This window comes from Coregonus lavaretus (assembly GCF_964263955.1).
Source record: "Coregonus lavaretus genome assembly, chromosome: 19".
Lineage (NCBI taxonomy): Eukaryota > Metazoa > Chordata > Actinopteri > Salmoniformes > Salmonidae > Coregonus > Coregonus lavaretus.
The window spans coordinates 1-26,672 of record NC_140006.1 but is presented as its reverse complement, the minus strand read 5'-3'; positions in this window follow the sequence as shown (position 1 = coordinate 26,672).

Here is a 26,672-nt window from a genome sequence, read left to right as displayed (position 1 = left end):
AGTAACGAGATTCATTGTCACCAATTAGAGTGGAGCATGAACCAATTAGACTACATTATCTATGGATGTAATATTTCATCATCATTCTTTATCAGACACCGTTTCTATGGTCCCCTTGTAACCTTCCTTGATGAGCTCGATCAGGCCTGTAGAGCTGGTGGCCTGACCTATGTCATTGTGTGTGATAATGTCAGGTTCCACCATGCTCATATCATGCAAGCATGGTTTCAGGCCCATGCACAATTGACCACCCAGTATTTACCCCCATACTCTCCTTTCCTTAACCCGATTAAGGAATATTTCTCCACATGGAGATGGAAGGTTTATGATAGGCGCCCTCATGAACAAGTCACTCTTCTCCAGGCCATGGATGACGCATGCAATGACATCACGGCAGACCAGTGTCAGGCCTGGATTCGCCATGGCCAAAGGTTTTTTCCAAGATATTTGGCTAATGAAAACATCCATTGTGATGTAGATGAGAACCTGTGGCCAAAACCACAAGACAGAGTTGATGAAAATGTAGAAGTACAGTAATCACTCCTATGTTTTGCTTTTTACAGTACAAGCAAGCAAGTTTATGTTTTACAGTACTGTATTGTTTTTCATCAATATATTTCAGATTTTGTTCAATGATTCCACTGTGTCTGTGGCATTCTCTCTACTACTGCAGTACTTTTACAGGGATGTATTTACATGTAGTACCATAATGAAACATGTATCACCTATTTTGTACTACAATATTTAATGATTGTACGAACAATGACACAGTGAAACTATTGGTTGCTTGTGTGTGGGTGATCTAAATTAACGTTTCATTGGTATTTCACAATACATTTGTATTTTGAATCAATGATTGTGCAAGTGTAAGATTTATTTAAAGATATGAATGCACAATGCAATGTTTTGAACATTGGACAGCCTGTGTTACAAGTGATGACCGTTTTGAGTTTTGTGTCTAGAGTTTTGAAAAATGACGTCAAGGTTCTGAAATTAGTGCCAAAGTGATTGTAAAAAACTGTAACAATCACCCATATTAGCAAACTTATTTCATTTCAAACATCACATTTCTCTAGTATAGGCGACGATATCAGCTAAATGCTTTTGATAAGTGATCGGTATGGTAGGTGTCGATCATTTCTGTTTTTCATCCCAGTTCTACTACTTACTGTGAGGATGCTATGAGGATTATTGTGTTTGTGTGTGTGTGTTTGTGTGTTTGTGTGTGTGTGTGTGTCTGTGTCTGTGTGTGAGTGTTTGTGTGTGTGTGCGTGTGTGTGACAAACCAGTATCTTTGATGAGGGGCCAGGTGCTGATCTGGCAAAGACCTCACCTCCAGCTTCACACCTCACAACACCTCTGGAGGTCAGATTTAAACACTGCAGGGTAAACACCGTGCTTTACATTTAACAGACACTCTTACCCAGGCTGACTTAAAGTTAATGGATGCATATATGTTTTGTGTAATTATTTTTTTCATACCTTCCCCCAGTGGGAATCGAACCCACAACCCTGGCATTGCAAACACCATGCTCTACCAACTGAGCTACATCCATGCCACAATTCAGACTACTGCCCATAATAATTCCTATCTAAACCTTTCGGCTTGTGAAACCCCCAGACAGAGGTGTGAAATTCCTCAACTTGAGGAGCTTCAAACATCAGAACAATGGCCTGACAACACCTGAGACATTTTTTAGGAAGATGGCATCTGCCATAGACAAGGGTGAAAATAAAAACAACATGCAGGTTTTCTTTTAAATGTGTTGTTTATTTTAAAGTGCAGATACCCAAAACTGAAATTTAAGTTGAACATGCAAGGCTAAATATATTACAAAATTACAGATGTACATTTTAAAAAGGGGTTTAAGGATATTTTTGAGTCCCATCAGCTATTGGTGATTTCGTGCTGACTGGCCTAGCTGTCAAGCCATTCCAAAATCTTATCCTTCTACACCAAAATATTTTCTTGACACTCCATAGTCAAACAACAGTTCTTCCTGTACCGGAATGTCTCGTTGGGCAATAAAAAGGATGCAATGGCCTAGGCGACAACACCTTGGGTGGGCAATTGTCTTCAAAATGAATGTTCATATATAACATTCCATTCCCCATGCATTATGCTGTTGGGTCAGGGAGGAGGGAGGTTGAAATGCTGGGGAAAAACATCTCCACAGAAGATCCACACAGCATTTAAACATTTCTCAAATGAAAGTAACAGCATTAGAATATATATAGGGTTGCCTAATCACACATTTGACATTTTGGAAGGATTTAACCTATTTGAAAAAAGTTGAAAGGCAACGTGGATCTACTGTGGAGTAGTTCTTCCCAGCACTTCAACCAAATCAGATTTATATTACATATTGCCTGGTGTGATTTAAAATGGAAAGAAAGCTCTAATCTTTACCCAAATGGTCTCAAATTAAAGGCCTGTTGGTAATTTCAGTGGAACCATCCAACCCAAGTAGCTATTCAACCTCAAAACTACCTGGTTTTGCTGTACATTCAAAACAGCAGTATAATGTGAAACTTCTTGTGGGCATTTAACAATGACAGAAAATCTTTTCCCAACTGGTCTCAAATGAGCTGTACTCTCAGGCCCATGTGATAAAGGGTTTTACTAGGTAGGGAGTGTAGAACAAGATGCATGGAGCTCCAGAGGTCACAAGGTCAATGTGGGCCTGCATGGATGTCAGCAGGGCATGAGGGAGAAACCCCCAAGTGAAAAGGTGTGTCTGTGTGAGTGAGTGAACCTGTCCTACAGGGGGCCAGAGCAGGCAGCCCCTTTCTCCTAGCCTGCTGCACCTCTGGATGACCAGGGAGTGAGCTGTACTCTCAGGCCCATGGGTGAGAGTGTTTTAATAGGCAGAGAGTGTTTAAATAGAGGCATGGAGGTCCATGGAGTGAGCTGTACTCTCAGACCCATGGGAGATGTCCTTTACTAGGCAGGGAGTGTAGAACAAGATGCATGGTGCTCCAGAGGTCACAAGGTCAATGTGGGCCTGCATGGATGTCAGCAAAAATACCTGTGGGAGTTTCAAAATGACAGAAAGCTCTAATCTTTTCCCAAATGGTCTCAAATTATAGGCCTGATCACCCTGGACTGATGCCTGTTGGTAATTTCAGTAGAACCAATCAACTCAAGTAGCTATTCAACCTCAAAATGACCTGGTTTTGCTGTACATTCAAAATAGCAGTATAGTGCAAAACTGCCTGTGTGCGTTTCAAAATGACAGAAAGCTCTAATCTTTTCCCAAATGGTCTCAAATTATAGGCCTGATCACCCTGGACCAATGGGAGAAGGCACAAGTGAATAGGTGTGTCTGTGTGAGTGAGTGAACCTGTCCACATGGGGGCAGAGCAGGCAGCCCCTAGGAGCTGTTCTCCTAGTGAAAACCATCCGATTTCCAGGTGAACGGTTAAGGGGGGTTTGCCCCCCCCTTGGGGTCCCCCCCCCCAACCCGGCCATGGACCCCTAGCACGTCCATGTGTGAGTCAGGAGCCATCCCCTGGTTCTCCTAGTGAAAACCGTCCGATTACATGGTGAACGGTTAAGGGGGGTTTGCCCCCACCTTGGGGTCCCCCCCCCAACCCGGCCATGGGCACTCAGCACGCCCATGTTTGAGTCAGGAGCCACCCCCTTGTTCTCCTAGTGAAAACCATCCTAAAATGACAGGTGGCGGCCCCTTTTGGTCGAATCCGGGTGGGGGGGTTTGCCCCCCCCTTGGGGTCCCCCCCCAACCCGGCCATTGGCACCCAGCACGCCCATTTGTGATTCAGGAGCCATCCCCTGGTTCTCCTAGTGAAAACCGTCCTAAAATGACAGGTGGCGGCCCCTTTTGGTCGAATCCGGGTGGGGGGTTTGCCCCCACTTGGGGTCTCCCCCCCAACCCGGCCATGGGCACCCAGCACGTCCATGTGTGAGTCAGGAGCCATCCCCTGTTTCTCATAGTGAAAACCGTCCTAAAATGACAGGTGGCGCCCCCTTGTGGACGATTCCGGGTGGGCCCCGCCCTTGGGGGTCTCCCCCAAGCCAGCCATGGGCACCAACCCGCCCATGTATGACTGAAGGAGCCCTACTCTAGTTTAATTAGTGAAATCCGTCCTAAAATGCGAATTCGCGCCACCCCATGGCTGAAAATCAGCTGGGGGGCAGTGCACCCACACCCCCACCACCCCCCACCCCCAACCCCCAAACCCCTTGGTGTCTCCACCAAGACAGACATGAGCACCCATCCTGGGCATGTGTGACTGAAGGAGCCCTTCTCTGGTTCTCCAAGTGAAATCCGTCCTAAAATGTGAAACGGCGCACCCCATGGCCGAAAATCAACTGGGGGGCAGTGCACCCACACCCCACCCACCCCCATCCCCAACCCCCAAGCCCCTTGGTGTCTCCACCAAGACAGACATGAGCACCCATCCTGGGCATGTGTGACTGAAGGAGCCCTCCTCTGGTTCTCCTAGTGAAATCCGTCCTAAAATGCGAAATGGCGCCACCCCATGGCCGAAAATCAGCTGGGGGGCAGTGCACCCCCACCCCCAACACCCCCCATCCCCAACACACAAGCCCCTTGGGGTCTCCCCCAAGCTGGACATGAGCACCCATCCTGGGCATGTGTGACTGAAGGAGCCCTCCCCTGGTTCTCCTAGTGAAAACCGATGGGATATCATGTGGGGGTGTCTGACCCTCCACCCCAATCCGACCAAGTGCACCCATATCGGCCTTGTGTGTCTTAGGAGCCAGTCCCTGGTTCTCCTAGTGAAAACCGGAGGGTTACCATGTGGGGGTGTCTGACCCTCCACTCCAATCCGACCAAGAGCACCCATTTCGGCCTTGTGTGACTCAGGAGCCGGTCCCTGGTTCTCCTAGTGAAAACCATCCGATTTCCAGGTGAACGGTTAAGTGGGGTTTGCCCCCCCTTGGGGGTCCCCCCCCAACCCGGCCATGGACCCCCAGCACGCCCATGTGTGAGTCAGGAGCCATCCCCTGGTTCTCCTAGTGAAAACTGTCCTAAAATGACAGGTGGCGCCCCCTTGTGGTCGAATCCGGGTGGGGGGGTTTGCCCCCCCTTGGGGTCCCCCCCCAACCCGGCCATGGGCACCCAGCACGCCCATGTGTGAGTCAGGAGCCATCCCCTGGTTCTCCTAGTGAAAACCGTCCTAAAATGACAGGTGGCGCCCCCTTGTGGACGAATCCGGGTGGGGGGGGCCCCCCCTTGGGGGTCTCCCCCAAGCCAGCCATGGGCACCCAACCGCCCATGTATGACTTAAGGAGCCCTACTCTAGTTTAATTAGTGAAATCTGTCCTAAAATGCGAATTGGCGCCACCCCATGGCCGAAAATCAGCTGGGGGGTAGTGCACCCCCAACCCAAACTCCCCCCACCCCCAAGCCCCTCGGGGTCTCCCCCAAGCCAGACATGAGCACCCATCCTGGGCATGTGTGACTGAAGGAGCCCTCCTCTGGTTCTCCTATTGAAATCCGTTCTAAAATGCGAAATGGCGCCACCCCATGGCCGAAAATCAGCTGGGGGGCAGTGCACCCCCACCCCCAACACCCCCCATCCCCAACACACAAGCCCCTTGGGGTCTCCCCCAAGCCGGACATGAGAACTCATCCTGGGCATGTGTGACTGAAGGAGCCCTCCCCTGGTTCTCCTAGTGAAAACCGTCGGGATACCATGTCCAATTGAAAGTGGGGTGTCTGACCCCCCAACCCAATCCGACCAAGAGCACCCATTTCGGCCTTGTGTGAGTCAGGAGCCGGTCCCTGGTTCTCCTAGTGAAAACCGGAGGGTTACCATGTGGGGTGTCTGACCCTCCACCCCAATCCGACCAAGAGCACCCATTTCGGCCATGTGTGAGTCAGGAGCCATCCCCTGGTTCTCCTAGTGAAAACCATCCGATTTCCAGGTGAACGGTTAAGTGGGGTTTGCCCCCCCTTGGGGGTCCCCCCCAACCCGGCCATGGACCCACAGCATGCCAATGTGTGAGTCAGGAGCCATCTCCTGGTTTTCCTAGTGAAAACCGTCCTAAAATGACAGGTGGCGCCCCCTTGTGGTCGATCCGGGTGGGGGGGGGTTTGCCCCCACCTTGGGGTCCCCCCCCAACCCGGCCATGGGCACCTAGCACGCCCATGTGTGAGTCAGGAGCCATCCCCTGGTTCTCCTAGTGAAAACTGTCCGATTACATGGTGAACGGTTAAGGGGGGTTGCCCCCCCCCTTGGGGTCCCCCCCCATCCCGGCCATGGACCCCCAGCACGCCCATGAGTGAATCAGGAGCCACCCCCTGGTTCTCCTAGTGAAAACCGTCCTATGAAGACAGGTGGCGCCCCCTTGTGGTCGAATCCGGGGGGGGGGGTTTGCCCCCCCCCTTGGGGTCCCCCCCCAACCCGGCCATGGGCACCCAGCACGTCCATGTGTGAGTCAGGAGCCATCCCCTGGTTCTCCTAGTGAAAACCGTCCTAAAATGACAGGTGGCGCCCCCTTGTAGACGAATCCGGGTGGGGGGGGCCCCCCTTGGGGGTCTCGGGTCTCGCCCAAGCCAGCAATTGGCACCCACCCGCCCATGTATGACTGAAGGAGCCCTACTCTAGTTTATTAGTGAAATCCATCCTAAAATGCGAATTGGCGCCACCCCAAGGCCGAAAATAGGCTGGGGGGGTAGTGCACCCCCACCCCAAACACCCCACACCCCCAAGCCCCTCGGGGTCTCCCCCAAGCCAGACATGAGCACCCAATCTGGGCATGTGTGACTGAAGGAGCCCTCCTCTGGTTCTCCTAGTGAAAACCGTCCTAAAATGACAGGTGGCGCCCCCTTGTGGATGAATCCGGGTGGGGGGGGTTGGGGCCCCCCCTTGGGTTCTCCCCCAAGCCGGCCATGGGCACCCAGCACGTCCATGTGTGAGTCAGGAGCCATCCCCTGGTTCTCATAGTGTAAACCGTCCTAAAATGACAGGTGGCGCTCCCTTGTGGACGAATCCGGGTGGGCCCCCCCCTTGGGGGTCTCCGCCAAGCCTGCCATGAGCACCCACCCGCCCATGTATGACTGAAGGAGCCCTCCTCTGGTTCTCCTAGTTAAATCAGTCCTAAAGTGAGAAATGGCGCCAACCCATGGCCGAAAATCAGATGGGGGGCAGTGCCCATCCCCCCCCCCCCCCCCCCCCCAACATTTATGACACTGGTGAAGTCCCAGAAGTGGAGAGGATTGTACATTTCCAATGACCCTGTCAAAGGAAGACAGGTCAGGACAACACGGACATCAGCATCAAGCGTGTCTGTCAGAGTGCCAGGTCTCTCTCCATTCAGAGACATCAGTATCAAGCCTGTCTGTCAGAGTGCCAGGTCTCTCTCCATTCAGAGACATCAGTATCAAGCCTGTCTGTCAGAGTGCCAGGTCTCTCTCCATTCAGAGACATCAGTATCAAGCCTGTCTGTCAGAGTGCCAGGTCTCTCTCCATTCAGAGACATCAGTATCAAGCCTGTCTGTCAGAGTGCCAGGTCTCTCTCCATTCAGAGACATCAGCATCAAGCCTGTCTGTCAGAGTGCCAGGTCTCTCTCCATTCAGAGACATCAGTATCAAGCCTGTCTGTCAGAGTGCCAGGTCTCTCTCCATTCAGAGACATCAGTATCAAGCCTGTCTGTCAGAGTGCCAGGTCTCTCTCCATTCAGAGACATCAGTATCAAGCCTGTCTGTCAGAGTGCCAGGTCTCTCTCCATTCAGAGACATCAGTATCAAGCCTGTCTGTCAGAGTGCCAGGTCTCTCTCCATTCAGAGACATCAGTATCAAGCGTGTCTGTCAGAGTGCCAGATCTCTCTCCATTCAGAGACATCAGTATCAAGCCTGTCTGTCAGAGTGCCAGGTCTCTCTCCATTCAGAGACATCAATATCAAGCCTGTCTGTCAGAGTGCCAGGTCTCTCTCCATTCAGAGACATCAGTATCAAGCCTGTCTGTCAGTGTGCCAGGTCTCTCTCCATTCAGAGACATCAGCATCAAGCCTGTCTGTCAGAGTGCCAGGTCTCTCTCCATTCAGAGACATCAATATCAAGCCTGTCTGTCAGAGTGCCAGGTCTCTCTCCATTCAGAGACATCAGTATCAAGCGTGTCTGTCAGAGTGCCAGGTCTCTCTCCATTCAGAGACATCAGTATCAAGCCTGTCTGTCAGAGTGCCAGGTCTCTCTCCATTCAGAGACATCAGCATCAAGCCTGTCTGTCAGAGTGCCAGGTCTCTCTCCATTCAGAGACATCAGTATCAAGCGTGTCTGTCAGAGTGCCAGGTCTCTCTCCATTCAGAGACATCAGTATCAAGCCTGTCTGTCAGAGTGCCAGGTCTCTCTCCATTCAGAGACATCAGTATCAAGCCTGTCTGTCAGAGTGCCAGGTCTCTCTCCATTCAGAGACATCAGTATCAAGCCTGTCTGTCAGAGTGCCAGGTCTCTCTCCATTCAGAGACATCAGTATCAAGCCTGTCTGTCAGAGTGCCAGGTCTCTCTCCATTCAGAGACATCAGTATCAAGCCTGTCTGTCAGAGTGCCAGGTCTCTCTCCATTCAGAGACATCAGTATCAAGCCTGTCTGTCAGAGTGCCAGGTCTCTCTCCATTCAGAGACATCAGCATCAAGCCTGTCTGTCAGAGTGCCAGGTCTCTCTCCATTCAGAGACATCAGTATCAAGCCTGTCTGTCAGAGTGCCATGTCTCTCTCCATTCAGAGACATCAGTATCAAGCCTGTCTGTCAGAGTGCCAGGTGTCTCTCCATTCAGAGACATCAGTATCAAGCCTGTCTGTCAGAGTGCCATGTCTCTCTCCATTCAGAGACATCAGTATCAAGCCTGTCTGTCAGAGTGCCAGGTCTCTCTCCATTCAGAGACATCAGTATCAAGCCTGTCTGTCAGAGTGCCAGGTCTCTCTCCATTCAGAGACATCAGTATCAAGCGTGTCTGTCAGAGTGCCAGGTCTCTCTCCATTCAGAGACATCAGTATCAAGCCTGTCTGTCAGAGTGCCAGGTCTCTCTCCATTCAGAGACATCAGCATCAAGCATGTCTGTCAGAGTGCCAGGTCTCTCTCCATTCAGAGACATCAATATCAAGCCTGTCTGTCAGAGTGCCAGGTCTCTCTCCATTCAGAGACATCAGTATCAAGCCTGTCTGTCAGTGTGCCAGGTCTCTCTCCATTCAGAGACATCAGCATCAAGCCTGTCTGTCAGAGTGCCAGGTCTCTCTCCATTCAGAGACATCAATATCAAGCCTGTCTGTCAGAGTGCCAGGTCTCTCTCCATTCAGAGACATCAGTATCAAGCCTGTCTGTCAGTGTGCCAGGTCTCTCTCCATTCAGAGACATCAGCATCAAGCCTGTCTGTCAGAGTGCCAGGTCTCTCTCCATTCAGAGACATCAGTATCAAGCCTGTCTGTCAGAGTGCCATGTCTCTCTCCATTCAGAGACATCAGTATCAAGCCTGTCTGTCAGAGTGCCAGGTCTCTCTCCATTCAGAGACATCAGCATCAAGCCTGTCTGTCAGAGTGCCAGGTCTCTCTCCATTCAGAGACATCAGTATCAAGCCTGTCTGTCAGAGTGCCATGTCTCTCTCCATTCAGAGACATCAGTATCAAGCCTGTCTGTCAGAGTGCCAGGTGTCTCTCCATTCAGAGACATCAGTATCAAGCCTGTCTGTCAGAGTGCCATGTCTCTCTCCATTCAGAGACATCAGTATCAAGCCTGTCTGTCAGAGTGCCAGGTCTCTCTCCATTCAGAGACATCAGTATCAAGCCTGTCTGTCAGAGTGCCAGGTCTCTCTCCATTCAGAGACATCAGTATCAAGCGTGTCTGTCAGAGTGCCAGGTCTCTCTCCATTCAGAGACATCAGTATCAAGCCTGTCTGTCAGAGTGCCAGGTCTCTCTCCATTCAGAGACATCAGCATCAAGCCTGTCTGTCAGAGTGCCAGGTCTCTCTCCATTCAGAGACATCAATATCAAGCCTGTCTGTCAGAGTGCCAGGTCTCTCTCCATTCAGAGACATCAGTATCAAGCCTGTCTGTCAGTGTGCCAGGTCTCTCTCCATTCAGAGACATCAGCATCAAGCCTGTCTGTCAGAGTGCCAGGTCTCTCTCCATTCAGAGACATCAATATCAAGCCTGTCTGTCAGAGTGCCAGGTCTCTCTCCATTCAGAGACATCAGTATCAAGCCTGCCTGTCAGTGTGCCAGGTCTCTCTCCATTCAGAGACATCAGCATCAAGCCTGTCTGTCAGAGTGCCAGGTCTCTCTCCATTCAGAGACATCAGTATCAAGCGTGTCTGTCAGAGTGCCATGTCTCTCTCCATTCAGAGACATCAGTATCAAGCCTATCTGTCAGTGTGCCAGGTCTCTCTCCATTCAGAGACATCAGTATCAAGCCTGTCTGTCAGAGTGCCAGGTCTCTCTCCATTCAGAGACATCAGTATCAAGCCTGTCTGTCAGAGTGCCAGGTCTCTCTCCATTCAGAGACATCAGTATCAAGCCTGTCTGTCAGAGTGCCAGGTCTCTCTCCATTCAGAGACATCAGTATCAAGCCTGTCTGTCAGTGTGCCAGGTCTCTCTCCATTCAGAGACATCAGTATCAAGCCTGTCTGTCAGAGTGCCAGGTCTCTCTCCATTCAGAGACATCAGTATCAAGCCTGTCTGTCAGTGTGGCAGGTCTCTCTCCATTCAGAGACATCAGTATCAAGCGTGTCTGTCAGAGTGCCAGGTCTCTCTCCATTCAGAGACATCAGTATCAAGCCTGTCTGTCAGAGTGCCAGGTCTCTCTCCATTCAGAGACATCAGTATCAAGCCTGTCTGTCAGAGTGCCAGGTCTCTCTCCATTCAGAGACATCAGTATCAAGCCTGTCTGTCAGAGTGCCAGGTCTCTCTCCATTCAGAGACATCAGTATCAAGCCTGTCTGTCAGAGTGCCAGGTCTCTCTCCATTCAGAGACATCAGTATCAAGCGTGTCTGTCAGAGTGCCAGGTCTCTCTCCATTCAGAGACATCAGTATCAAGCCTGTCTGTCAGAGTGCCAGGTCTCTCTCCATTCAGAGACATCAGCATCAAGCCTGTCTGTCAGAGTGCCAGGTCTCTCTCCATTCATAGACATCAGTATCAAGCCTGTCTGTCAGAGTGCCAGGTCTCTCTCCATTCAGAGACATCAGTATCAAGCGTGTCTGTCAGAGTGCCAGGTCTCTCTCCATTCAGAGACATCAGTATCAAGCCTGTCTGTCAGAGTGCCAGGTCTCTCTCCATTCAGAGACATCAGCATCAAGCCTGTCTGTCAGAGTGCCAGGTCTCTCTCCATTCAGAGACATCAATATCAAGCCTGTCTGTCAGAGTGCCAGGTCTCTCTCCATTCAGAGACATCAGTATCAAGCCTGTCTGTCAGTGTGCCAGGTCTCTCTCCATTCAGAGACATCAGTATCAAGCCTGTCTGTCAGAGTGCCAGGTCTCTCTCCATTCAGAGACATCAGCATCAAGCCTGTCTGTCAGAGTGCCAGGTGTCTCTCCATTCAGAGACATCAGTATCAAGCCTGTCTGTCAGAGTGCCAGGTCTCTCTCCATTCAGAGACATCAGTATCAAGCGTGTCTGTCAGAGTGCCACGTCTCTCTCCATTCAGAGACATCAGCATCAAGCCTGTCTGTCAGAGTGCCAGGTCTCTCTCCATTCAGAGACATCAGTATCAAGCCTGTCTGTCAGAGTGCCATGTCTCTCTCCATTCAGAGACATCAGTATCAAGCCTGTCTGTCAGTGTGCCAGGTCTCTCTCCATTCAGAGACATCAGTATCAAGCCTGTCTGTCAGAGTGCCAGGTCTCTCTCCATTCAGAGACATCAGTATCAAGCCTGTCTGACAGAGTGCCAGGTCTCTCTCCATTCAGAGACATCAGTATCAAGCCTGTCTGTCAGAGTGCCAGGTCTCTCTCCATTCAGAGACATCAGTATCAAGCCTGTCTGTCAGAGTGCCAGGTCTCTCTCCATTCAGAGACATCAGTATCAAGCCTGTCTGTCAGAGTGCCAGGTCTCTCCCCATTAAGAGACATCAGTATCAATCCCATCTGTCAGTCTGGACTTCATCACATCATCTTGCAAGTCTCCATGTACTGGCTCCATACATGTTTCTGTGAACACAAACAGTCACTGTTCTCTTACCAATGGCTTTTAGGATAGGTGATATCTGACACACAAACAGGTACTATGTTGAAGTTTGAACAGGTCAGACTAAACCTACCTAATTCTGTTCTCCCCATCGACGACCGTTGGTGAGCAGCAAGAGGTGAGGCGTATTCAGGCTGGTATGGCCGTAAGCGAGGGAACAACTCTTGGTACACTATATAAAGTCAATGTGTCACTCACTCTGAAAGGGACACAGAAACGTATCCACTTTGTGACACAAACTGAAGAAGCTCAACCCTTGCTTACATTTCCAATATATATATATATATATATATATATATATATATATTTTTTTTTTTTTTTTGAGTCTTGTTGGGGGGGAGGGGGAGAGGGCATATCCTATGTTGATTTATGACAAGTTCATTGACTAGGGCCCTATAAAATAGGCGTTGCGGACCGAATCACGGAATCCAGACATTAAACCGAAATTCAACAATATTCAAACATTTATTGAACTTAGTAAGAAATCAACTAAATCTATTCAACTTGTTAGAAAACGCATTCATTTGCCCAAGTCAATCATAAGACATGAACAAAATGCATCAGTGATTCGTATTTCCATGAACTTTCTGGCAAGGCACAGGAATGCCCCTGTCTGTTTGCATGTGTGCGGTGTGCACGTATGTCTACACTTTGTGTAGCCATTAGCGATGATGCTAATGATAACCTTCTTCTGGTTGGTGAAGGAATGGCTTTCCCCAAAACCTTCGCAAGTAAATGTTAACTACAAAGTAGCCTATGCCTGCCTGGCAGAATTATACCGTGATCATTTGCATCACTCCAGTGGCCATTTGTTCTACAGCAACACCGCTTAACCAAACAAAGGTCTCTTCCTGGTGCACGCTTGCATTTAAGGGTAACTACACCCCAAAATCTAAATGTCTTACATTTTTCCCATACCTCACAAATGGTCACCTGATAGGGTTTAAACATTGTTGTGGACATAGAACATCCAATTGTGCTGTTTTGCTATTAAAAAGGTGTACTTTTGAGAGCGAAAACCTGCCAAAACAGGGACAAACGGTCAACGGGGAAATCTAAACGGAGAAAAGGGAACTTGGGAATTAACGGAATCAGGCAAAACATTGAAGGGATTTTATAGTGCCCTAATGGACTACAGACATTGACTGTCTCCTAGACTAAAAACAAAGGCTGCATGTACTGCCTATATTTTGAGGGAAACGCACTGTCCATTATTTGATTTGATCAGGGCAGGGCAGCACACACAAACTGCATTTAGTCCAATAACAATCCATGATATTATTAGGGTGATAAATAAAAGGCAGTTGCTCCATGACACAAGAGCACGCTCTACTGGGACAAAAAGATTACAGCACCTGGTATTCCCAGGTGGTCTCCCATCCAAGTACTAACCAGGCCCGACCCTGCTTAGCTTCCGAGTTCGGACGAGATCAGGCGTATTCAGGATGGTATGGCCGTAAGCGAGGGAATAACTCTTGGTACACTATATAAAGTCAATGTGTTACTCACTCTGAAAGGGACACAGAAATGTATCCACTTTGTGACACAAACTGAAGAAGCTCAACCCTTGCTTACATTTCCAATATATATATATATATATTTGAGTCTTGTTGGGGGGGGGGGGGGGCGAGAGGGCATATCATATGTTGATTTATGACAAGTTCATTGACTAGGGCCCTATAAAATAGGCGTTGCGGACCGAATCACGGAATCCAGACATTAAACCGAAATTCAACAATATTCAAACATTTATTGAACTTAGTAAGAAATCAACTAAATCTATTCAACTTGTTAGAAAACGCATTCATTTGCCCAAGTCAATCATAAGACATGAACAAAATGCATCAGTGATTCGTATTTCCATGAACTTTCTGGCACGGCACAGGAATGCCCCTGTCTGTGTGCATGTGTGCGGTGCGCGCGTATGTCTACACTTTGTGTAGCCGTTAGCGATGATGCTAATGATAACCTTCTTCTGGTAGGGAAGGAATGGCTTTCCTCAAAACATTCGCAAGTAAATGTTAACTACAAAGTAGCCTATGCCTGCCTGGCAGAATTATACCGTGATCATTTGCATCACTCCAGTGGCCATTTGTTCTACAGCAACACCGCTTAACCAAACAAAGGTCTCTTCCTGGTGCACGCTTGCATTTAAGGGTAACTACACCCCAAAATCTAAATGTCTTACATTTTTCCCAGACCTCAAAAATGGTCACCTGATAGGGTTTAAACATTGTTGTGGACATAGAACATCCAATTGTGCTGTTTTGCTATTAAAAAGGTGTACTTTTGAGAGCGAAAACCTGCCAAAACAGGGACAAACGGTCAACGGGGAAATCTAAACGGAGAAAAGGGAACTTGGGAATTAACGGAATCAGGCAAAACATTGAAGGGATTTTATAGTGCCCTAATGGACTACATACATTGACTGTCTCCTAGACTAAAAACAAAGGCTGCATGTACTGCCTATATTTTGAGGGAAACGCACTGTCCATCATTTGATTTGATCAGGGCAGGGCAGCACACACAAACTGCATTTAGTCCAATAACAATCCATGATATTATTAGGGTGATAAATAAAAGGCAGTTGCTCCATGACACAAGAGCACGCTCTACTGGGACAAAAAGCTTACAGCACCTGGTATTCCCAGGCGGTCTCCCATCCAAGTACTAACCAGGCCCGACCCTGCTTAGCTTCCGAGATCGGACGAGATCGGGCGTATTTTTTTTTTTTCTCTTTTTATTATAAAAAACAAAATCAACAAAACAATACAACAAATACAACATAATTACACCATCCTTATTCACTAATCAACATAAAATACATAATCTAATATAGACATTAGACATACTCCATTTCAGAAGTTAACCCTAACTCCCCCTCCTCCCTCCTCCATAGACACTAAAGTACTCCCCTTTATAAACATACTTTCAAATTTCTCTAGTTTTGCATTATACATTAATTCCACCTGCTTTCTTAAACCTGCTTTAAAGATTACCCAGACATTCACCTTTTTCCCTTCAAAATGTTTCATATTCCTTCTACAGTAAATTGCATACCTCACAAAACTCAAAACAATATTCAACAGGTACACATTCACACCCAAACATTTCCCCATTACTCCAAATAATATTAACCTATCCCATGCAAAACTTTCTAAAAACTATTTTCTCCAGTGCCTCCACAACAAAAGTTTTACTTCCTTGAAAAAACCTGTCAGACTTGGACATTCAACAAATAAATGCAACAAAGACTCTGGCTTCATCATACACACATCACATTCCCGCCGTACATCGCGGTTTATCTGATGTAAAATAATATTTGTGTATATACGATTATGCCGTACCATAAAATCCATGTTCTCACAATTTCGTTTATTCCCAAACAAAACCAAATTCTCCCACATCAAAGAAACATCCAAATCAATAAACATTTTTCTCCACATCCTCTCAGCCGCAGGCCTCACACACACAGACTTCAACATACACTTGTACAATCTTTTCTGTGTTACTTTTGATAATACTTGTTTCCCCGATCCTTTACCCACATAGAGACTTGGCAGCACATACAAGTCCTCATATTCCCCCTCCCCATTTATCACTTTTATCCACTCACCCGGAATGCATAATTTAATTCTTTCGTATATCTGTAATACTAATTTTCTCTCCACTGTATCATCAAACTCCCACACAGTATCCAGAATTGCCTGCCCCCTTAAAAACCCCGGTATAACCTCGTAAAGAAAATCCTTTACCAATATTAACCCAGCCTTCATGAACATTTTGTTGTACAGCACCTTCCCACCACTCTCTATTTTCGGATTCAAAAACACAGGCTGATTAAATATGTTGTCCTTATTTGTACATGTGTACTCAATCTTAGGAAGAAATTCCCCCCATGCCAACAACACCTCTTTATAGAACTCAGGCAAACCCTCCAACATATCCTTCTTCCATGACATCAATAATCCACTTTCTTCACAACCCCCACTTCTGTACAAAAAATGTTTAAAAAACCTTTTCCATCCATAATCTTCCTCCCCATATAAGTATTTTTGCACAGTTTTTATTCTCATTGCTTTTCTCTTCACATCCAAATCCACCAATTTCAACCCCCCATCCTTTAAATCCGAGATAAGAGTTGCCCTTGCAATCCTAGTCCCCTTCCCCTCCCATAGGAAATCTGTAACCAAACCATTGAATTCTTTTAACACCCATTGTGGCATATCCAACGAACCTAGAACATAGATACATTTGGATGCCACCAAGGAATTAATCACCACCACCTTCCCCCTCAAGAACAGTTTTCTTGCCTTCCAATAGGATAGATTATGTTTTATTTTATTCAAAACCCCAGTCCATGTCTCATCTCTCGTCCCTTCTTTATCCACCCCCAAAACCACCCCTAAAGTCTTTATATAACCTTCAGCCTTTTTGAAAGGGAATCCACAGTCCACTTTTTCATCTATCCCCACATACATTATTTCAGATTTTTCAACATTAAGTTTTGCCCCTGATGCCTTGCCATATACCTCAAAACACTCCATTACATTCTTCACACTTTCAACATCTATCACAGTACATGTAGTATCATCCGCATATTGCTGTATAACACTCTCCCCCCCATCCGGTATCCGTATACCTCAAATTAATTTGTTTGCTTTAATCATTGCTGCAAGCGGCTCCACCGATAAACTATAAAGAGCAGCTGATAACGGACATCCTTGCCTAACAGATCTCTCCAGAGGAAAAGAATCTGTTAAAATCCCATTACATTTTACTCTGCTCCTTGCATATCCATTCAGTAATCTAATCCAACCTATCATTCTTTCACCAAACCCAAATTTCCCAAGTGTACGCAGTAAAAAGGAATGATCAACTCTATCAAAAGCCTTATTTAGATCCAAACTCATCACAAACCCCCCTTCCTCCCCCATATGCTTTATCACATCCCTTATTGTTCCCACTGTGTCAGAAATATCCCTCCCTGGTACACTATATCCTTGTGTCTCTGCTATTACTCCTCCCATAACTTTTTTAACTCTATTAGCTAAGACCTTGGCTAAGATCTTATAATCACAATTTAAAAGTGTCAACGGTCGATAATTATCCAAATTTACACGACTCCCTTTATTTTTATACAGTATGGTTAAAACTCCTGTGGCCAGCGAATCTGGCACCACTTGATTCTTTTCAATATATTCATACAGTTTTCTTAAAATTGGAGCCAACAAATCTGCAAAAGATTTATAAAATTCCGCAGTTAGGCCATCAGACCCCGGACTCCTATTGCAATTAGCATCTAATATGGCCTCCTTAATGTCAGTTAGACTCATATCTTCATCACACATGTTTTTTTCCCCTTCTGTTAACTTAGTATCCACGTGTTCAAGCACCTTATCCATACAGGAATCATTAACCTCTTCTTTTTTAAATAAGCATTCATAATATATCTCGACCGTATCCAGAATCCCCACCAAATCATTAACCTTTTCCCCTTTATCATTAATTAACTCCGTAATATAAATCTTCTCTTGTCTTCTTTTTTCTAAATTCAAGAAAAATGAAGTACACCTTTCCCCCTCTATCGCATATTGCACTCTACTCCTTACAATCGCCGCATTACATTTCTTCTTCTCATATTCATCAAGTGCATCCTTAGCCAGTAAATAATCCTCCACCCCATGACCTTCATCCTTTTCTATACACTCAAGTTCATGTTTAACCTTCTTACGTAGTTCCCTCTCCTTCTTTTTCAAAAAATAATTCCTCTTAACAGCATATTTTATAGTCAATTCCTTACATTTGGTTTTCAGCTCCTCCCACCACAACCCCATATTCACCTCCATTAACTGTTGTCTTTTGGCCTTCCCAATACATTCTGATATCATCTCAATATACTTTTCCTCCTCTAGCAAGCTATTATTTAAACACCACAGCCCACCAGATTTAGTATGTGTCCTTACTCCACAAGAAAATACCACCGCCGCATGATCACTAAAAGCTGTAAAAACATACTTAATTTCTTTCATAAAATTTCTTAAACCCTCATTTACTAAAACCAGATCTATTCGCGTCTGTTTCAACTCCCCTAAAACCACCTGCCTTCTAGAAATTCCTCTCTTGTTCGGATTCTCATCCCTCCATATATCAATCAAACTGTTTTCAAACATAATCTTCCTTAAGACCCCCCTAGATACGTCATTTCTAAAAATAGCTCCCCTTTTCATATCTAATCTATTCATTTTAACATTAAAATCCCCTACTAAAATACAGTTACCCTTGCACCATTTCCCTAATTCTAAAAATAAATTATTTCGCTCTATCTCATTATTCGGCGCATAAATATTTATAATCCTAAAAACCCTATTCATATATTCAAAATCCAAAATTAAAATCCTCCCATTATTATCATTATATATCTTCTTCACATTTTCTACTACATCCTTCCTTAACAAAATTGCAACCCCACTTGAATTTCCCCTGCCATTGTTAACATAAATAAAATCCCTCCATATTTTTTTAACTTCTAAAACACATGCATTATCCCAGTGCGTCTCTTGAATACATAAAATATCTGAATTCTTCATTTGTACTATTCTATTAAATTTTCCCATTGTTCTCAAACCATTTGCATTTATTGACATTATATTTACCATTCTATTAAATAATAAAATAATAAAATATAATTTCATTATCCTCTACCTGTTATCCAGTTTCTTTCCTCTTCCACCCTTTCCCTCCCCCTCTTCCCCCCGCTTTCCTCTTCCTGTATCCTTCCCTCGTTCTTTCAATCTTTTCTCCATCATCCGTGTCCGATATCTCCTCCAAGTCCATGTTATCCAGCCAACTCAACTTCTTGTCACCCTCATCCGTTGTGCTCCCCATGTTCATCTCCGTCTCTGGTATTGTCATCGTTGTGCTCCCCGTGTTCATCTCCATCTCATGTATAGCCGTCGTTGTCGTTTCTGTTATTGTTCTCAAACTCGAACCCCTCTCCATTTCTTCACCCCCCGAGGTACTTGTTAGTACTGTGCTATCCCCCAAACCCTGTGAGTCCCCCGTGCTTTCCCCCATTCCACTCCCCCCCTCCTCCTGAAAACTCCCTCTTCTTATTTCTGAGTCCATACTACTCCCAATTTCATTCATCTTCTGGTCCTTCTCCCTTCTTCCTTCCTCCGTCTCTCCACTCTCCACCACGTCCTCTCCTCCATCTTCTTCTCCTTCTTGCGACAATACAACTGCTTCCTCGAATAGTGCTTGACTCCCCTCTTCAGCCATATCCTCTCCACAGTTGCACTCCGCCAATCTCTTTCTGCATCCACCACAGAAATTCCTTTCCTTCTCTCCTACACATTCTCTCACATAGTGTCCTTGCTTGCCACATTTGAAACACTTAAATTCAGGGCAGTCTTTAACTATGTGCCCGGGTTGAATACACAAACGACACACTCTGACCTGTTTGTCATGAAGGACCCTAAAATATTCTGCTCCCTCCAACGTCTCAATTCTTGTAGAGTAAGGCAATGATGTCACTTTTTCTGTGAACTTGACTTTGCAAAAACGTGTCCCATCAACCACCTCCGTTCCTGGCCAAACTCTCCTCCTTATCTCCGAAACGGCTGCCACTCCCCAACTACTCAGCTTGCCCAGTATCACACCATCTTCTACATATACTGGGAGATTCATAAAAGACACCACCAATTCCTTCACATTAACATCTCTCGCCAAAATCCTGGTGTCCTTTATCCGTATTCCATCCATTAAACGTTCTTTTCCTTTTCCGTTTCTCATCGTAACTTCATACTTCTTTTCTCCTTTCATTCGGCATCCCACCACCTCTCCACACATCTCCTTAATTGCTCGTAGTAGTTCCATTGTCGTCACTTTGTCTTCTCCTTCCAACTCAATTGCCACCGTGTATTCTTTGCCATATTTCATTCCTTCTTTATCTTCATTTTTCTTCCGTTGCGCCCTTTCGTTGTCTTTGTCCATTCCATTTGTCATTTCCATGTTGTCCGTCATAGTGCTTCACGAAAAGAAAAACTCTCCCCCAAGCAGCAAAACTGCAAGGGGGAAAGACTAACCAAACTTAAAACTATTCAACTGCAAGAACAAACAAAAAATATATTTCGAAATCCAAATAATTAACAAAAATAGCTCTCGCGCAAACACTCTTCAGCAAACACTCACTCACAGCTCAAAACTCGCACCTGTCGTCACTTCTCCAATCAGGATGGGCGTATTCAGGCTGGTATGGCCGTAAGCAAGGGAACAACTCTTGGTACACTATATAAAGTAAACGTGTCACTCACTCTGAAAGGGACACAGAAACGTATCCACTTTGTGACACAAACTGAAGAAGCTCAACCCTTGCTTACATTTCCAATATATATATATATATTTGAGTCTTGTTGGGGGGGGGGGGGGGGGAGAGAGGGCATATCCTATGTTGATTTATGACAAGTTCATTGACTAGGGCCCTATAAAATAGGCGTTGCGGACCGAATTACGGAATCCAGACATTAAACCGAAATTCAACAATATTCAAACATTTATTGAACTTAGTAAGAAATCAACTAAATCTATTCAACTTGTTAGAAAACGCATTCATTTGCCCAAGTCAATCATAAGACATGAACAAAATGCATCAGTGATTCGTATTTCCATGAACTTTCTGGCACGGCAAAGGAATGCCCCTGTCTGTGTGCATGTGTGCGGTGCGCGCGTATGTCTACACTTTGTGTAGCCGTTAGCGATGATGCTAATGATAACCTTCTTCTGGTAGGGAAGGAATGGCTTTCCCCAAAACCTTCGCAAGTAAATGTTAACTACAAAGTAGCCTATGCCTGCCTGGCAGAATAATACCGTGATCATTTGCATCACTCCAGTGGCCATTTGTTCTACAGCAACACCGCTTAACCAAACAAAGGTCTCTTCCTAGTGCACACTTGCATTTAAGGGTAACTACACCCCAAAATCTAAATGTCTTACATTTTTCCCAGACCTCACAAATGGTCACCTGATAGGGTTTAAACATTGTTGTGGACATAGAACATCCAATTGTGCTGTTTTGCTATTAAAAAGGTGTACTTTTGAGAGCGAAAACCTGCCAAAACAGGGACAAACGGTCAACGGGGAAATCTAAACGGAGAAAAGGGAACTTGGGAATTATCGGAATCAGGCAAAACATTGAAGGGATTTTATAGTGCCCTAATGGACTACAGACATTGACTGTCTCCTAGACTAAAAACAAAGGCTGCATGTACTGCCTATATTTTGAGGGAAACGCACTGTCCATTATTTGATTTGATCAGGGCAGGGCAGCACACACAAACTGCATTTAGTCCAATAACAATCCATGATATTATTAGGGTGATAAATAAAAGGCAGTTGCTCCATGACACAAGAGCACGCTCTACTGGGACAAAAAGCTTACAGCACCTGGTATTCCCAGGCGGTCTCCCATCCAAGTACTAACCAGGCCCAACACTGCTTAGCTTCCGAGATCGGGCGTATTCAGGCTGGTATGGCCGTAAGCGAGGGAACAACTCTTGGTACACTATATAAAGTCAATGTGTCACTCACTCTGAAAGGGACACAGAAACGTATCCACTTTGTGACACAAACTGAAGAAGTTCAACCCTTGCTTACATTTCCAATATATATATATATATTTGAGTCTTGTTGGGGGGGGGGGGGGTGGAGAGGGCATATCCTATGTTGATTTATGACAAGTTCATTGACTAGGGCCCTATAAAATAGGCGTTGCGGACCGAATCACGGAATCCAGACATTAAACCGAAATTCAACAATATTCAAACATTTATTGAATTTAGTAAGAAATCAACTAAATCTATTCAACTTGATAGAAAACGCATTCATTTGCCCAAGTCAATCATAAGACATGAACAAAATGCATCAGTGATTCGTATTTCCATGAACTTTCTGAAACGGCACAGGAATGCCCCTGTCTGTGTGCATGTGTGCGGTGCGGGCGTATGTCTACACTTTGTGTAGCCGTTAGCGATGATGCTAATGATAACCTTCTTCTGGTAGGGGAGGAATGGCTTTCCCCAAAACCTTCGCAAGTAAATGTTAACTACAAAGTAGCCTATGCCTGCCTGGCAGAATTATACCGTGATCATTTGCATCACTCCAGTGGCCATTTGTTCTACAGCAACACCGCTTAACCAAACAAAGGTCTCTTCCTGGTGCACACTTGCATTTAAGGGTAACTACACCCCAAAATCTAAATGTCTTACATTTTTCCCAGACCTCACAAATGGTCACCTGATAGGGTTTAAACATTGTTGTGGACATAGAACATCCAATTGTGCTGTTTTGCTATTAACCCTCCCGTTGTCCTGGTATTCTGTACACACGCCGTGCCCTCCGGGTCGAACTGTCCCCCTCTCACTAAAGGCCCAGTTGGAACATGTGGGACAGTATGGGTGCAAACAGCCTTTGCAGATGTATTTGTTACACCTGGTGCACACCGTGTGTGTTTTACAGTCCTTCTTTGTGGGGCAGACCTGACACCTCTTCCTCTTACTGGGTTGTGCGGGGTTGGGTGCTTGGGCCGGTGCTGCGTGGTCCGGTGCTGCGGGGGCGTGATCCCGCCTGGGCTGATCACGATACGTAGCCCTCTGAACAGCTTTGACGAGCGCCGCAGAGGCTTCGGTGCGAGGGAGACGGGCCCTTCTTTGTATGAACGGAGTCACTAGTGCCTTTCCCAGCTGCTCGAGGAACACCCTCCTCTTGTTTCGCTTGCCAGGCATCCAAGTGGGGTTGAGCTCTCGCCATATGACAAAAGCGTTGTAAGAGGACACGTCAAGGATGTTGTGGAAGATTACCAGGGGCCAGCGCGCGGTCATCCTCCTGCAGCTGTAGGTTCCAATCACCTTGTCTAGGTTGTCCACACCTCCCTTGTTGCTGTTGTAGTCTAGGACGATGGCCGGCTTCTTGTCCTGGCGACGGCTAACGTGAGCCTCGGTGTGCAGCGTGCTCAGGAGTAAGACGTTCTTGTTTCTCTTTGCCAGGTAGGACACTACAGCGGTGGTGGGCGTGAAGGCGAACTTGGAGGAGAAGAGGAGCCTGTCCTTTGAGGCGAGCAGCGCCTGCGGGAGCTCTGGCTTGTTCTTTCTGACCGTGCCGACCACGGTGACGTTCCTGGTCAGGAGCTGGCGCGCGAGCTCGTATGAGGTGAAGAAATTGTCGCAGGTGACGTTGTGACCCCTGAGTCCCTGCGTCAAATCGAGCACGACCCTCATCCCCTGGTTCTTCTCGGGGCCTCCGCATGTGGCCTTGCCGGTGTAGACCTGCATCTTCCAGGCGTAGCTGGATTTGGAGTCGCAGGCCACCCATGTCTTGATGCCGTATTTGGCCGGCTTGCTTGGGATATACTGGCGGAAAGGACATCGGCCTGGAGGAGATAGAGAGAAGAGAGAGAGAGAGAGAGAGAGAGAGAGAGAGAGAGAGAGAGAGAGAGAGAGAGAGAGAGAGAGAGAGAGAGAGAGAGAGAGAGAGAGAGAGAGAGAGAGAGAGAGAGAGAGAGAGAGAGAGAGAGAGAGAGAGAGAGAGAGAGAGAGAGAGAGAGAGAGAGAGAGAGAGAGAGAGAGAGAGAGAGAGAGAGAGAGAGAGAGAAAGACAAGAGATTAGCTTTAGCGTGTTGTGTTGTGTTGTGTTCAGTGTTGTGTTCAGTGTTGTTGTTGTGCTCTTGTACGGTGTTGTTGGCCCCGGCACACCTCTGAAAGGGACCAGTTGCTCGTCCACCGTCACGTCGGGCCCGGGGTTGTAGAGGAGCGGCAGCCTCTCGACCCACTTGTCCCAGACCTCTCTCACGGCTGCAAGTTTGTCACCGCCGCCTGCTGCGCGTCTCTCGGCTCTGGTCTGGCCGTCGTCGAAGTGAAGGAGTCTCGAGTAAGCGTGAAAGACTTTGAGCGGCATGGTTGCGCGGAAAATGGTCCTTCCGCTCTCGGCGTCCCAGAGACTAGAGGCCGCTTCGCCTCGGGACCTGTACACGCCGGCTAGGATGAGCAGCCCTACGTAGGCTCTCAGGTCTGTGGAGTCCATCGCTTTCCAGCGGCCGCCGCCGCCGTCGCCGCCGCGGTCACGGTCTTCGTGGTTTTCGTGGTCTTCGGCGTAGTGGCGGTGGTCGTCGTCGTCGTCGTCGTCGTCGCCGCCGTCGCCTCGGGCTCCGTATTTTCGAACGCCCTCCAGATTGGTCATCTCCAGGATGATGTCTTCTATCTCGGGTGTGAAAAACAAGCGAAACATGGAGAGGATGTCGCGGGCTTGGCCTACGGCCTGCCTAGTAGGCCCGGGCCTCATGTCCTCCGGCACCTCAGCAACCGGCCTGTTACTTTTTGCCGCTGCTGCGGCCCCTCCGACGCCCCGATTGTTGTCACAGGGCACCGAGCACCATTGGATTTGGCCGTTTCTCGACACGAATGTCTCTCTTTCCACTCGAGGGATATCGTGTTGTGTTCTGGGGCTGATGCTGCGGCGGCGGCTGCGGCAGCGGCGGAGGTCTCCTCGCTCTCCTCGCTCTCCTTCACCTTCCCCTTGTTCTTCCCCTTCTTGTTGGTCGTCGTCGTCGTCGTCATCGTCTCGTTCGTCTTCTACGCCTTGACCTTCTTCTACTTGGACATCGTCCTCGTCGTCGGCGGCTGCGGCGTCGTAGTCGTCGTCGTCCTCTGTGGTCTCCTCGTCCTCTGGGTTGTATTCCTCCCCGTCTTCTTCTTCGGATGCTTCCTCGTCCGCTTCCTCGTCGCAGTCAGAGTCATTGGAAAATATCTGTTCTAGGACCTGTTTGGCCGTGAATCGCACAGCACTCATAATAGCTTCGGCACCCAGGCTGGGGAAGTCCCCAACACCTCTCTCTTCGGCACGTGTCCGGACATGCCACGGAGGCAATATTATTATTATTATTATTATTAGTAGTAGTAGTAGTAGTAGTAGTAGTAGTGTAGTAGTAGTAGTAGTAGTAGTAGTAGTAGTAGTAGTAGTAGTAGTAGTAGTAGTAGTAGTAGTAGTAGTAGTAGTAGTAGTAGTAGTAGTAGTAGTAGTAGTAGTAGTAGTAGTAGTAGTAGTGTTCTAGTTGTTCTAGTTGTTCTAGTTGTTGTTCTTGGTGTTGCTGTTTTTTGTTTACGACTTACCTAGTACCTCTGGCTCAGAGCTTATGCCTCTAACGTGTAGCCTGGGTCCGTTTGACCCCAGCCAGGACAGGACAACGCTAGGGCTTATACAGCAGCTCGCTCTAACACTCTGACACGTAGTCTGGGTCTTTTTGACCCGGTCAGGACAGCGGGAGGAGATATACAGCCACTCGCTCTAACACCTAGGCTCTGACACGTAGCCTGGGTCTTTTTGACCCGGACAGGACAGGACAGGACAACGCTAGGGGTTATACAGCCACTAGCTCAAACACATAGGCACTGACACGTAGCCTGGGTCTTTTTGACCCGGTCAGGACAGCAGGTGGAGACATAGAGCAGCTCGCTCTAACACCTAGGCTCTAACACGTAGCCTGGGTCTTTTTGACCCGGTCAGGACAGCGGGAGGGGATATATACAGCCACTAGCTCTAACACCTAGGCACTGACACGTAGCCTGGGTCTTTTTGACCCGGACAGGACAGGACAGGACAGGACAGGACAACACTAGGGGTTATACAGCCACTAGCTCAAACACATAGGCACTGACACGTAGCCTGGGTCTTTTTGACCCGGTCAGGACAGCAGGTGGAGACATAGAGCAGCTCGCTCTAACACCTAGGCTCTAACACGTAGCCTGGGTCTTTTTGACCCGGTCAGGACAGCGGGAGGGGATATATACAGCCACTAGCTCTAACACCTAGGCACTGACACGTAGCCTGGGTCTTTTTGACCCGGACAGGACAGGACAGGACAGGACAGGACAACGCTAGGGGTTATACAGCCACTAGCTCAAACACATAGGCACTGACACGTAGCCTGGGTCTTTTTGACCCGGTCAGGACAGCAGGTGGAGACATAGAGCAGCTCGCTCTAACACCTAGGCTCTAACACGTAGCCTGGGTCCTTTTGACCCGGACAGGACAGGACAGGACAGGACAGGACAGCGGGAGGAGATATACAGCGAGCCACTCGCGCTAACACCTAGGCTCTAACATTAACCCCCGAAAAAAATAATAATAAATGAATATAATATAATTAAGTATTTTTATGGGAGTGGTCATTGAATCCACAATATAACAGGTTCGTGTCTCACAGACAAACAACATCCATCGAAGCTATGTCGACTTTCCAGAACACAGAAAACGCAAAGGGCGATTCTCGCTGCATCACTGCAGTGTTTGACATACACACGTCGGACTCCAGTCACGTAACTACTACCGACAATACCACCACCACCGTCGTCGGCACCGTGATCGGTCTGGGCATCGGAGGGTCGACTCGACTGAATCTGAGCACCATCAACTTCAACGACATCTATTCTGCGTTCAATCGAGTAGTGAACAACATACCC